Raw genomic sequence first — 11,258 nt, 5'->3', positions numbered from 1 at the left:
TAGTTTAAAGAAGTAATCAAACAGAAATTAACCTCGTTGGAGTGTTTAAGATGTGTGATAAGTCTGGACCATGAGCAATATAGTGAGCTGTGGAATTCGCTGAAATTGATTAAAACAAAAAGATCATTTAATAACAACAACAATGCGTTGGTCAATTCCTGTACAGGATCTGAAAAGACAGAAATTGTTGCCGAAGGAAAGGTGGCTACAGAGAAAAAGAAACAGCGGAGCAAAGGAGGTATATGAGTCTACACGTTTGATATTTCTTATGAAAATGAGATTCTTCATACGTTTATCACGTGAAGACACAGAAAATAGCCTGCTTTTCGGAGGTTAGAAGGAAAACGCCAGTACACTTTGGACTTTAAGATTTAAATGTCCATTTGTCATGTGATGAAGAGACGTTCTTCCTAAGTCAACACGGATTACAAACATCTTTTGAATAGAAACGGAATCTTATTCTGTATGAGGTTTAGTTTCGATGCTGTTTCATCGTGTAGAATTAGTTGTAATAATGAAATCAATTATATGAATTTCATTATTCCTATGTCATATCAGAAAAGAATTCAAAGCTTGAAAAGTTTGGACAATTTTCAAGTTTACTTCTCAAGGTTGTGCATACGTTCAAATTTGTGTTGTGTTATGTTTTTGTGAGCAAATGTTGCAATTCAGCCGTTTGGCTGTGAGAACATTTTTATCTTATAAGCCATACCAACAACCAACAACGTTCAAATAACTTTTCCACTCTTTTCATACTTTCGACAATTCTGAACAAGCAGGAGTTTCCATTTGCCACGGAGTCATATAGATCTAAACGTAAGTTCAAGTTTCTCCTAATATTGTGAGATGCCACGTTATCAGCTTAGCAAGAACTTTTATTGGAGAATAGAATGAAAGCATGACCTTTTTTGTTTTGTCTATTTTTACTTTACCTTATTTTTCTTGTGTTTTTTTTTTGTACAGGAAAACGAGGAAGGAGCGAGGAGATTGAGATAGCCAGTAAGAAACACAAATACAGGTTTAATCCAACAAATAATAATTCGAACAAACAAATATACTATCACGCTTTATTATCATACAGTAATATTGACAGCATGAGCTTGAGTTCTGTTCTATTTTTTTTTGTATCATTGTACCAACACATGGATTATAATTTACTATATGTAAACATATATATGTATACATATATGGGGGTGTGTGTGTGTGTGTGTGTGTGTGTGTGTCATAACGCATTGAATAAAAAAGCTATTGAAAAGATATAGTAAATAATTGAACAACAGCAACTTGGGCAAGATGGCTAAATAAAGAAAAAAACATTCATGCTTTTCATGCTTTTACAAGGATGTAATCATCGTAGCGAAGTTTATAAAAAGGACAGAATTTTTAAATTGAGATGAATTCACTTTGCCCAGGTGATTTGTTGCTGAGTTTAGAAAGACTTACTCAAAGAATGATTAAGTACCCGTCGAGAATAAAAAGCAGTCGGCCCGGTCACTTGGACGAGGGGAGCGGGAGGGGGGGATGGGTGACGAAAGAACGAACTTTGGGCAACAGATGGAGATGGCTAAGAACGCCTCATCGATGAAGTTCCTGCTATCGCACCGGACGTCATGTCGCAAAAATCTCCGCCAGCCATCTTTAGACACTGCGTGCTCCTGTGTGTTCTGATAGTGAAAAACCCAAAGTCTATGTAACACAAACTTAGAACACCATAAATTGACTCTGATACACTTGTACTTACTGCAAACATCACGAGAAACTCTACTGTCTATACTTCGAACAGACCTGAAAACCTCAAACAAACGCAAATCAAGCTCAAAGGATGCTGGAAATCGAAGAGACAAGAAAAGGAACAAAAACAAAGGGAACCGAGACGGTAAATCGCTTGTCTCTTTTATATCCATCAAACGGGCAATCTTAGAATTGCTCTTAATGTGAGGGTAACCTTACCTTGAATTAAGTGAACAGAATAATGTGTACGAATAACTTCATATGAAATTTGAGGGCAACTGTTCAATAAGCCTTCTCTGATTTTCTTTTAATTGTTTTGACGTGTGCTACCCCTTTCATGAGAGGCAAGACGTACAATGTCGACATGATTATATTCAAAAAATCATCAACATAGATATTCGCGAAAACAGGAATTCATATAGGAAAACGCAAACAGTATAATACTAAGTGAGTAGGTTCAAACACCTATATGCATAAGTGTTAATATGTCTTGTCGGAAAATATCTTCACAATCTTCAAACTTTTATTCTCTTTTAATACTAGTTTACAAAATTTGAAATATTGTATCATTCTGCTCACGTGTACACATAACTCTAATCGCGAACCGCTGATTGCTATTCTAAGAGCACATCTCTTGATTTCATGCATGTGTTGAAACAGATTCAAGGCAAAGGGACAGTTCATCGGTAAAGGTGGATCAAAAAAAGGGCAATAAACTGGGTAACGTATTCGTTGGAAATGTGACCATGTATGAATTATTATATCTACGTATATTTTTTCGTGTGTATGCATGATATGTATGATTTTGAATAATGAACATCTAAATTAAGTGCTGATTCATATCTTGAATATACGGTACTACGATCAGTACTCGCTCACATCTAAATTCATAGAATTCATTTTTCTTTTTTTGAACAGTAATATATTGTATTGATATCTGTTATAATAACTTTATCATTATCATGTAATATGTCAGTTCTGTAATATGTAGACACAGTAAGAAAGCATTATGTTGTCACGTATCCAATAGTTGTTTAATCTTTGCACGTACTCAGAAGTGAAAAAGAGCGGAGGGCGTCGTTCTGGTTCAGTGAGTGCAGACCTGAAACAAGGCAGAGGCAACAAACGGAACGGGAAGAAGAACAAAAACAAAAGCAAAGGCAAAGACGATGGTATATTTCCTTTCTCCTTTATTCCATAGCTTAATGTTCCACAAAGGATAGGACGTATAGAATGATATAAGGTTGCCAAAGTATGCATGAACCTAAAACAGTTAAGAAGTCTCAAATTGATTCCATGACTGCTGAAGGAAGATGACAATTTCCTGGGTTGAGTGAGAAGGTTATCATCGTCATGTTGTAACAGCAAATAAGACACAGTTTAAAATCAGTCGGTAAACAAAAAGTAATTTTTGACATCGACAATTTGGAAATCTAACTTTGATCTATTATTTTATCCTTTTCTATCAATATCTAATGCATGCTTGTTACCATTCGAAAGATTATATAACTTTTTTTAAAATAATACCCATTTGTTGTGATTATGCCATCTACGTGCAGTGGCGTATCTAGGGGGGGGCAAGGGGGGCACGTGCCCCGGGCGCCACTCCTTGGGGGCGCAAAAAAAAAAAAACGAAGAAGAAGAAGAAAAAAAAGAAAAAACGAAGAAAAAAAAAGAAAAAAGAAAAAAGAAAAGAAGAAGAAGAAGAAGAAGAAACTCACCGGAAGGGGGGGGGGGAGGAAGAATGGTGGGGGGGGGGCAGAAAACCAAATCAAAAAAAGATCAAAACAAAACATAACGATGACTCGGACAAAATGACAATGTTTATTGTGTTCACACAAGAATTCTATGTAAGCTGAAATACAATTTTCGGCTCGCTCGCTGCGCTCGCTCTCTAAATTTTTATATAGAAGAAGAAGGTAAGAACAAAATTTGATGATAAAGCCGACAAAATGACAATGTCTATTGTGTTCACACATGTCATTTTATATTTAGCAGACAAAATGTTTCACTGAGCAGCGGCTGCAATTTCTTTCGTTCTGAAGCGATCGCCAATTGGATCAAAAGAAGGCGCCAACGGTTCCGAACATACGGGGGGGGGGGGGGCGCCAAAAAAATCAAACAAGATAAGAACAAAACGTAATGATGACGTGGAAATATACAAATTTCGGCTCACTCGCTCGTACTAATTTAGAGTATTTCTTCAAGCCCTCAGTTTGTTGATAAAAATCGTTATCTATAAGGCCGTCACTATACATTGTATCTTGATTAGAATTGTAAGATTTGATGAGCAAAAAATGACAAGAGTTCCATGTTTTGTAAGCTGAAATACAAAAATTTTCGGCTCGCTCGCTGCGCTCGCTCGCTCGACAAAATTTATCAAAATAAAAAGGAGATAAGAACAAAACGTGATGATGATGCGGAAGTATACAAATTTCGGCTCACTCGCTCGTACTAATTCAGAGTATTTTTTCAAGTCTTCAGTTTGTTGGTAAAAATAGTTATCTATAAGGCCGTCACTATACATTGTATCTTGATTAGAATTGTAAGATTTGATACGCAAAAAATGACAAGAGTTCCATGTTTTGTAAGCTGAAATAAAAAAAATTTCGGCTCGCTCGCTGCTCTCGCTCGCCAAAATTTATCAAAATTAAAAAGGAGATAAGAACAAAACGTGATGATGACGCGGAAATATACAAATTTCGGCTCACTCGCGCGTACATGGGGGGGGGGGCATTTCATGAAGCAATTTGTCAGATATTTCTTTTGACAAACTGTTAAAAGCTACTGAAATCCTTGCTTCTGATTGGCTGAAAGCATATTTTGTGCAACAAGTTGTCGGACAAAATGCTTCATTCTGGTTTAGAATATTTTTTAAAGTACTCAGTTTGTTGGTATAGATAAATCGTTATCTATAAGGCCGTCACTATCTTGATTAGAATTGTACGATTTGATAAGCAAAAAATGACAAGAATTCCATGTTTTGTCAGCTGAAATACACAAATTTTCGGCTCGCTCGCTGCGCTCGCTCGCCAAAATTTATCAAAATTCATTACATTTAAATCACCCTCAAAAGACCCCTTTTAAGGGCTTGAAAAGCATATCATGTGGACTTTGCTTAAAGTCTCTACCGGAATGGGGTTGGGGTTTAACACTAGTCTTTTTCAGAAATTAGGGGCGCAATTTTCGCGCTTGCCCCGGGCGCCGTTTTCCCTAGATACGCCACTGTCTACGTGTATATAATGATCGAATCAATTCAGATAGATTTGGCAAGAAGTTAATCAGGTACAGCTGAACCATAGTGTAAAAAAAAGTAATGAAATAACATTTGGATTTTGTATTCCGCAGACGATGACAATGATGAAGTGAGACTGAGTGGAAGTCGCAGCTCTTCTAAGAAGACTGGTAGACGTGAACGTAAAGGCAAGAGCAAAGAAAACCGGAAGGGTAAAACAAATTTATCTATGTAATTCAATCAAGATGTGATGAAGAAACAATCAATGAGACATCCAACTTAACTGATTTTCTTTTTATTACTCTCATAGTCTGATACTAGATGTTATAATTATGTGAAAGCATCATTTTTCATAACTTTCCGCTTCTGAAATTGGCGTTCAACCGTATTTCAGTACACGCGATTTACTTCCGGAATTTTCTGCCGTCAACGCTACAGCAATATGAGAGATGGAAATGGAGAGTAACTGGTGTTACCCCGTCAGTTGCCCTCCCTCACCCCTGAAATGTTCAAGATCTGTGTTTGCGTGAGTGAGTGTTTGTGAAAAAACGAGGAAAAAAAGGGGGGAAACTTGCATCCTGTCCATCTTCTAGCTAGAAATTGGGAGAGCCTATTAAAAAAAATACCAACAGCACGATGGCATTATCAAAGATCTAAAATTGTTTTTCTTTCTTTCTTTCTTTCTTTTGCATTAATATTTAATGCATGCTTGATTCCATTCGAAAGATTATATAACTTTTCTTAAAATAATACCCATTTGTTGTGATTATGCCATCTACGTGTATATAATGATCGAATCAATTCAGATAGATTTGGCAAGAAGTTAATCAGGTACAGCTGAACCATAGTGTAAAAAAAGTAATGAAATAACATTTGGATATTTGTATTCCGCAGACGATGACAGTGATGAAGTGAGACTGAGTGGAAGTCGCAGTTCTTCTAAGAAGACTGGTAGACGTGAACGTAAAGGCAAGAGCCAAGAAAACCGGAAGGGTAAAACAAATTTATCTATGTAATTCAACCAAGATGTGATGAAGAAACAATCAATGAGACATCCAACTTAACTGATTTTCTTTTTATTACTCTCATAGTCTGATACTAGATGTTATAATTATGTGAAAGCATCATTTTTCATAACTTTCCGCTTCTGAAATTGGCGTTCAACCGTATTTCAGTACACGCGATTTACTTCCGGAATTTTCTGCCGTCAACGCTACAGCCTTCATCAACTTAGTGACCGTGATCACGTGACTGTTTATAAGCGCGTCATAGCGTTGACAGTTGAAAATTCTGGAGGTTTACGTATGGAGATCAAAAGTTTGACACCTATTTTAGATGAAGTACCAATACAGATGAGTTTCTATTCTGTTCACCTTTTTTCTTTGGTTTTTTTTTTCTGTTCTGTACGTTTGGTTTTACCGTCTTTGATAAAATGTTCACAAAATAATGTAAGGAGTGTGTCATTCTCATAAGGCAGAATAAAACAGTGAAAATGGAAGCCTATATCTATAACTAGAGCGATTCACTACACAAAAAGAAAGATTCAATTTAATCTTTTACGAATGTCTTAAACCGCACAAGTATATATAGGCTTTCCATCCCAATTTCATCAGATTTGCATTTGACTTAATGAAGAGTTTCGAATAGCATGATCTTGACTCTACCTTCGTAAATCCCCCTATAATGTCTTGCCCTTGAGCCCTATTAGTGGTTGTCGAGTTTGACAACCCACGAGTTCGACACTAAATGAATAAGGTCCATGAGTTCGACATCAAGGAGAAAAGCCAACGGTTTTTTGTAGCCCATGAGTTCGACACGACACAGAAAATATTCACGAGACCGATACTACGCAAATAAAGCCCATGAGACCGACACTACGCTTAAAGGCTCACAAGACCGACACTACACAAACAAAGCTCACGAGACCGACGCTAGGCAAAAAAGGCCCACGAGACCGACACGATGAACAGCGCCACCTATAAACCAATTAATTGTATAGGGTGTCCAGATAATGGCATAGGGAAGATAATATGAGAGATGGAAATGGAGAGTAACTGGTGTTACCCCGTCAGTTGCCCTCCCTCACCCCTGAAATGTTCAAGATCTGTGTTTGCGTGAGTGAGTGTTTGTGAAAAAACGAGGAAAAAAAGGGGGGAAACTTGCATCCTGTCCATCTTCTAGCTAGAAATTGGGAGAGCCTATTAGAAAAAAAATACCAACAGCACGACGGCATTATCAAAGCTCTAAAATTGTTTTTCTTTCTTTCCTTCTTTCTTTTTTTTTTGGGGGGGGGGGGGGTGGGGGGAGGGAGGTCCCATAAAGAGTGCAATTTTGTTTTTAAAAAAAGTCGGTAACAAAATCGCTCCCGGAAGCTTGACAAAACTGCCCCCTAAAAGCCACACGTGTAGAAATACATACTTGAAGTCATGATAAGTAGAATGGCGTTGTTCAATTAGTTACAGTCCGTCACTCGATAGCGTGTCGGTCTCATGGGCTTTCTTTGCCTAGTGTCGAACTCATGGGCTGTATGACTTGTGAGTCGTATAACTCATGGGCTGTTTGACTCTTAGACCTATTTTTGATGTCGGTCTCGTGGACCGTATGACTAGCGGGTGTCGGTCTCGTAGGATGACCCCGTCTAACTCTTTACCTGCATCCGTTACTGCTATATCCTACGGTACAATGCGGTATAGTTTGCAGTGGTTATGATAGAAATGATGCTTTCATTAAAAAAAAATAAGTAGATAAATAAAAGATGTAGAGAGTGGCACCAATGATTGGTATAGGCTCTCCATGGCGATATAATGAATGGATTTAGATTTGTGTCATTGAAAATACGAAAGTAACACACAGACAACATAAAATCGATTGCTTTATATTGACATAGACGTTTTCACAGAAAACAACATTAAATCAGGAAAAAAGAAAAAGACAAATAATGACGTAACCAGCTTTATCTCCGGCATTAATACTACTTGTGACTATGGTAAGTTCCAGATGACTGTTGGAACACACGCACACAGACACGCACACTAATGACCTCCTGATGAAAGCATATTAAAATTATAATTTGTCTTTTCTTCTTCTTCGTACCTAATATTTGGCCTTAATAGGCGGCAGATCTGACGCAAGATCGTCGTCTACTAAGAACAGATTCAAAAGTGGAATTGGTAGGACCGTTAAGAGAGGTAAGTTATCAAGGGAATTTGTAAAAGCATTGTATTTTATTTTCTTTCCTTAAATTACATCTCAATCTCTTTCAATTGTTTGAACAATTTTGCCAACTAGTTAGATAGCTAATCGCATCGCATCGCATGTAACAAATCTATCTTGAACTGCATCCCAACAATGACATTTTGGCGGACTAATCCTATTCGTCAAACTATACTAACTGCCCTGATTTTACTGTCGGTTTTATCGGAGCGCTTTATCAATGATGAGCGCCTTGCTATCTCTATCATTGGAGGGTTGTGTTCCCTGCACCTAGGTCTTGTCGCAAAAGACGGTCAAAGTTTGTGTCTTGTCGAATTACGTTTTCTGTCCGTATCAGCATATCAACGAGCAATTGTCGACAGCATGGGAATACTCACTTTTACGAACGTCGGAGTGTAATATTTCACCCAAGAGTTTAAATGTTACATGTCAGCCATTGTGGCAGCTGGAAAAGCCCGTTAATAAACCTCTAGACGTCTCTATGACAATGATAAGGCAACTTTCCTCAAAACAGGAAACTTGGAAGTGAAAATTTGAATATTCTTATTCAAATATTGACATCGCTCCGAAAATGTTGATAAAAAGACCCCAAAATAAAATTATGACCAATGTCATTGAAAATAGATGCTCTTAATGTAAGGTTCTTGCTTCTGCATGCATTTAGCTTGGCTGTATTATTGAAAGAAATCTAGTTTTATCCGGGTTCTCTTTGCGTTGTCAGTCGGACGGAGAACCACGTGCAGAGGCAGGTCTAGGGTAGCCCTCTTCCAGGATATGTCGCCATCTGAAAGTTTGACGTGTCAACTCACCAGCACTGCCGAGCGTATTTCGTTGCAGTTCTGCAAGTCAGAGTCGAGCAAAAGGAGAGACTGTTTGGTTGCAGGTAAGATCTCGTATTGTACATCATCCACGGGGCACATGTTTATCTAGAAACCCATTAGGGCCTATTCAGATTCATTCCTGATCAATTGTAAATGTTTACATATACATGTACTGAATCAGTGAAATATGATAAAAAAGACACTGGAACTGAATGTTATATCACTTTGCGATTTTTGCTCATTCTTTTTCTTTATTTTTTTTTTGACCCCAACAGGGTATTTATTGCCTCCATAATTCAACATTTTATATCACATTATACAAAAAATGGAAAAAAAATACAATGAGCTTCAAAAGGGGTTCCTGAGATCAAAGGAAACCACAAACTATTTACACAATATACTTCATTTGCTTTGGTAAATTATAATATGTTTTCTTACTATTCAGATCATCCTCTATTCTTTTACAAATTTCTCTTCCAAACGAATGTTGCAAATTAGTTTCACGACATTCTTTTCCGGTTTTATTTCTTAACAGTATATATTTATAAATACACCAAAAGGCAATTGTCAAAAACAAATCTAATTCAGTCTCTTTATGAGCTTTTAACAGATGCATTCCTGTTATCTTAAAATCAACTTTATATATAATTTTAATTATAACTGTTAGATACGAAAAGAAAAACTTATTCAATTTACACTCAATAAACGCATGTAGATTATCTTCATCTACACCGCAATGTTCACATATTCCATCTCTTTTGATTTGCCATTTGTACAAATTCTTTTTTACTGGTAGTAGATTATACAAAATCTTAAAATTAAATTCTTTCAATTTGTTTTCTTTACAATAACACAAGTTTCTTTTGAATATATTCGTCCAATCAAATGATGAGTCGAATATCTTTTCCCAGTATATACAACATCTGTTACTATCGGGACATTGTGTACACAATAGTTTGTAAAACTGTTTGGTTGAAACATCTTGAATGCTTCTTTTCTGCTCTCTTCTTCCTATTCTTATTTTAGGAATTTCCAATAACCTATTATGAAACTTTATACATGATTCCTCGTAATTACTTATCCATGCTTTTGGGATAGCCTGGCGTAATAAAATATAATCAAAAATTAATGTTCGCTTACTTTTCTGTCGTTTAAGTTGATACAAAATTTCTGGAATGGATATAAACTTACCATTCTTAAAAAAATCTTTAAAAAATACGATTCCACTTTGATACCAACCATCATAAAATAAGGTCTTTTTATGAAAGGTTACATTTTTATTATGCCACAAAATTTCATATTGTACTCCGTGTACCATGGGTTGAAATTTTAAACAAATATCATTCTTTATCATTAACCAAGCTTCTAATATTTCAATATAAAACAATGGGAGTTGATCTTTACTTATTCTCTTCATATTCAAACAATCCAAATTAGAATTTAGCAACAATTCTAATCCACCGAAAAAGTTATACCAATAAAAACACATTTTACACCATGTTCCTTTCGTTGCACCTATAGTGCGACCAAGCCATCTCAATCGGAAACTGAGTTTTTGCTTAAAAAGATCGATCATATTAACGCCTCCTTTTTCAAACTCTTTAATCATAATAGTTCGCTTCGCTTTTTCAGTTTTTGCTTGCCAAATAAAAATATATAACAGATTATTCAATCGTTTCAATATTTTCTCAGGAATAGTGTCAACCATAAGTATATGAACTATTTGACTTAAAGCTAAGGTTTTGACAATAATCAATCTACCAAATAGAGTAAGTTTTCTTTTTCTCCCATTATCCAAAAGTCTTTGCAATTTCGTAAGTTTGTTTTCCCAATTCAATGCTCGTGCTTTATTCATATCAGGTGAAACATAAAACCCTAGGTACTTTGTGGGTGTGTCTGTCCACACTAAATCAAGATCATCGAGTGACCATTTTGACTTGGCAGCTCCCAGCCACATAACAGATGTTTTACTCTTATTCAGTTTTGGTCCTGCTACATTTCCAAATAATTCCAACTCTTCACTTACTTTTTCTAATGATTGTTTATCTGAAACAAAAAATAAAGTGTCGTCTGCATATTGTAGTAATTTTACTTCAAAATTTTCCTCCATTTGTAAAACAGAAATACCATTTATACACTTGTTATTTCTTATTCGGGTCGACATAAATTCTGCAGCAAGCACAAAGAGTAAAGCTGAAAGTGGACATCCTTGTCTAATGCCTCTTTGTATTGAGAAAGACTCAGATATCCAGCCATTT

Source organism: Diadema antillarum, unplaced genomic scaffold (assembly GCF_040938485.1).
Source record: "Diadema antillarum isolate AM-2024a unplaced genomic scaffold, OU_Dant_1.0 seq00000161_RagTag, whole genome shotgun sequence".
Lineage (NCBI taxonomy): Eukaryota > Metazoa > Echinodermata > Echinoidea > Diadematoida > Diadematidae > Diadema > Diadema antillarum.
Note: the sequence above shows the minus strand (reverse complement) of the source record.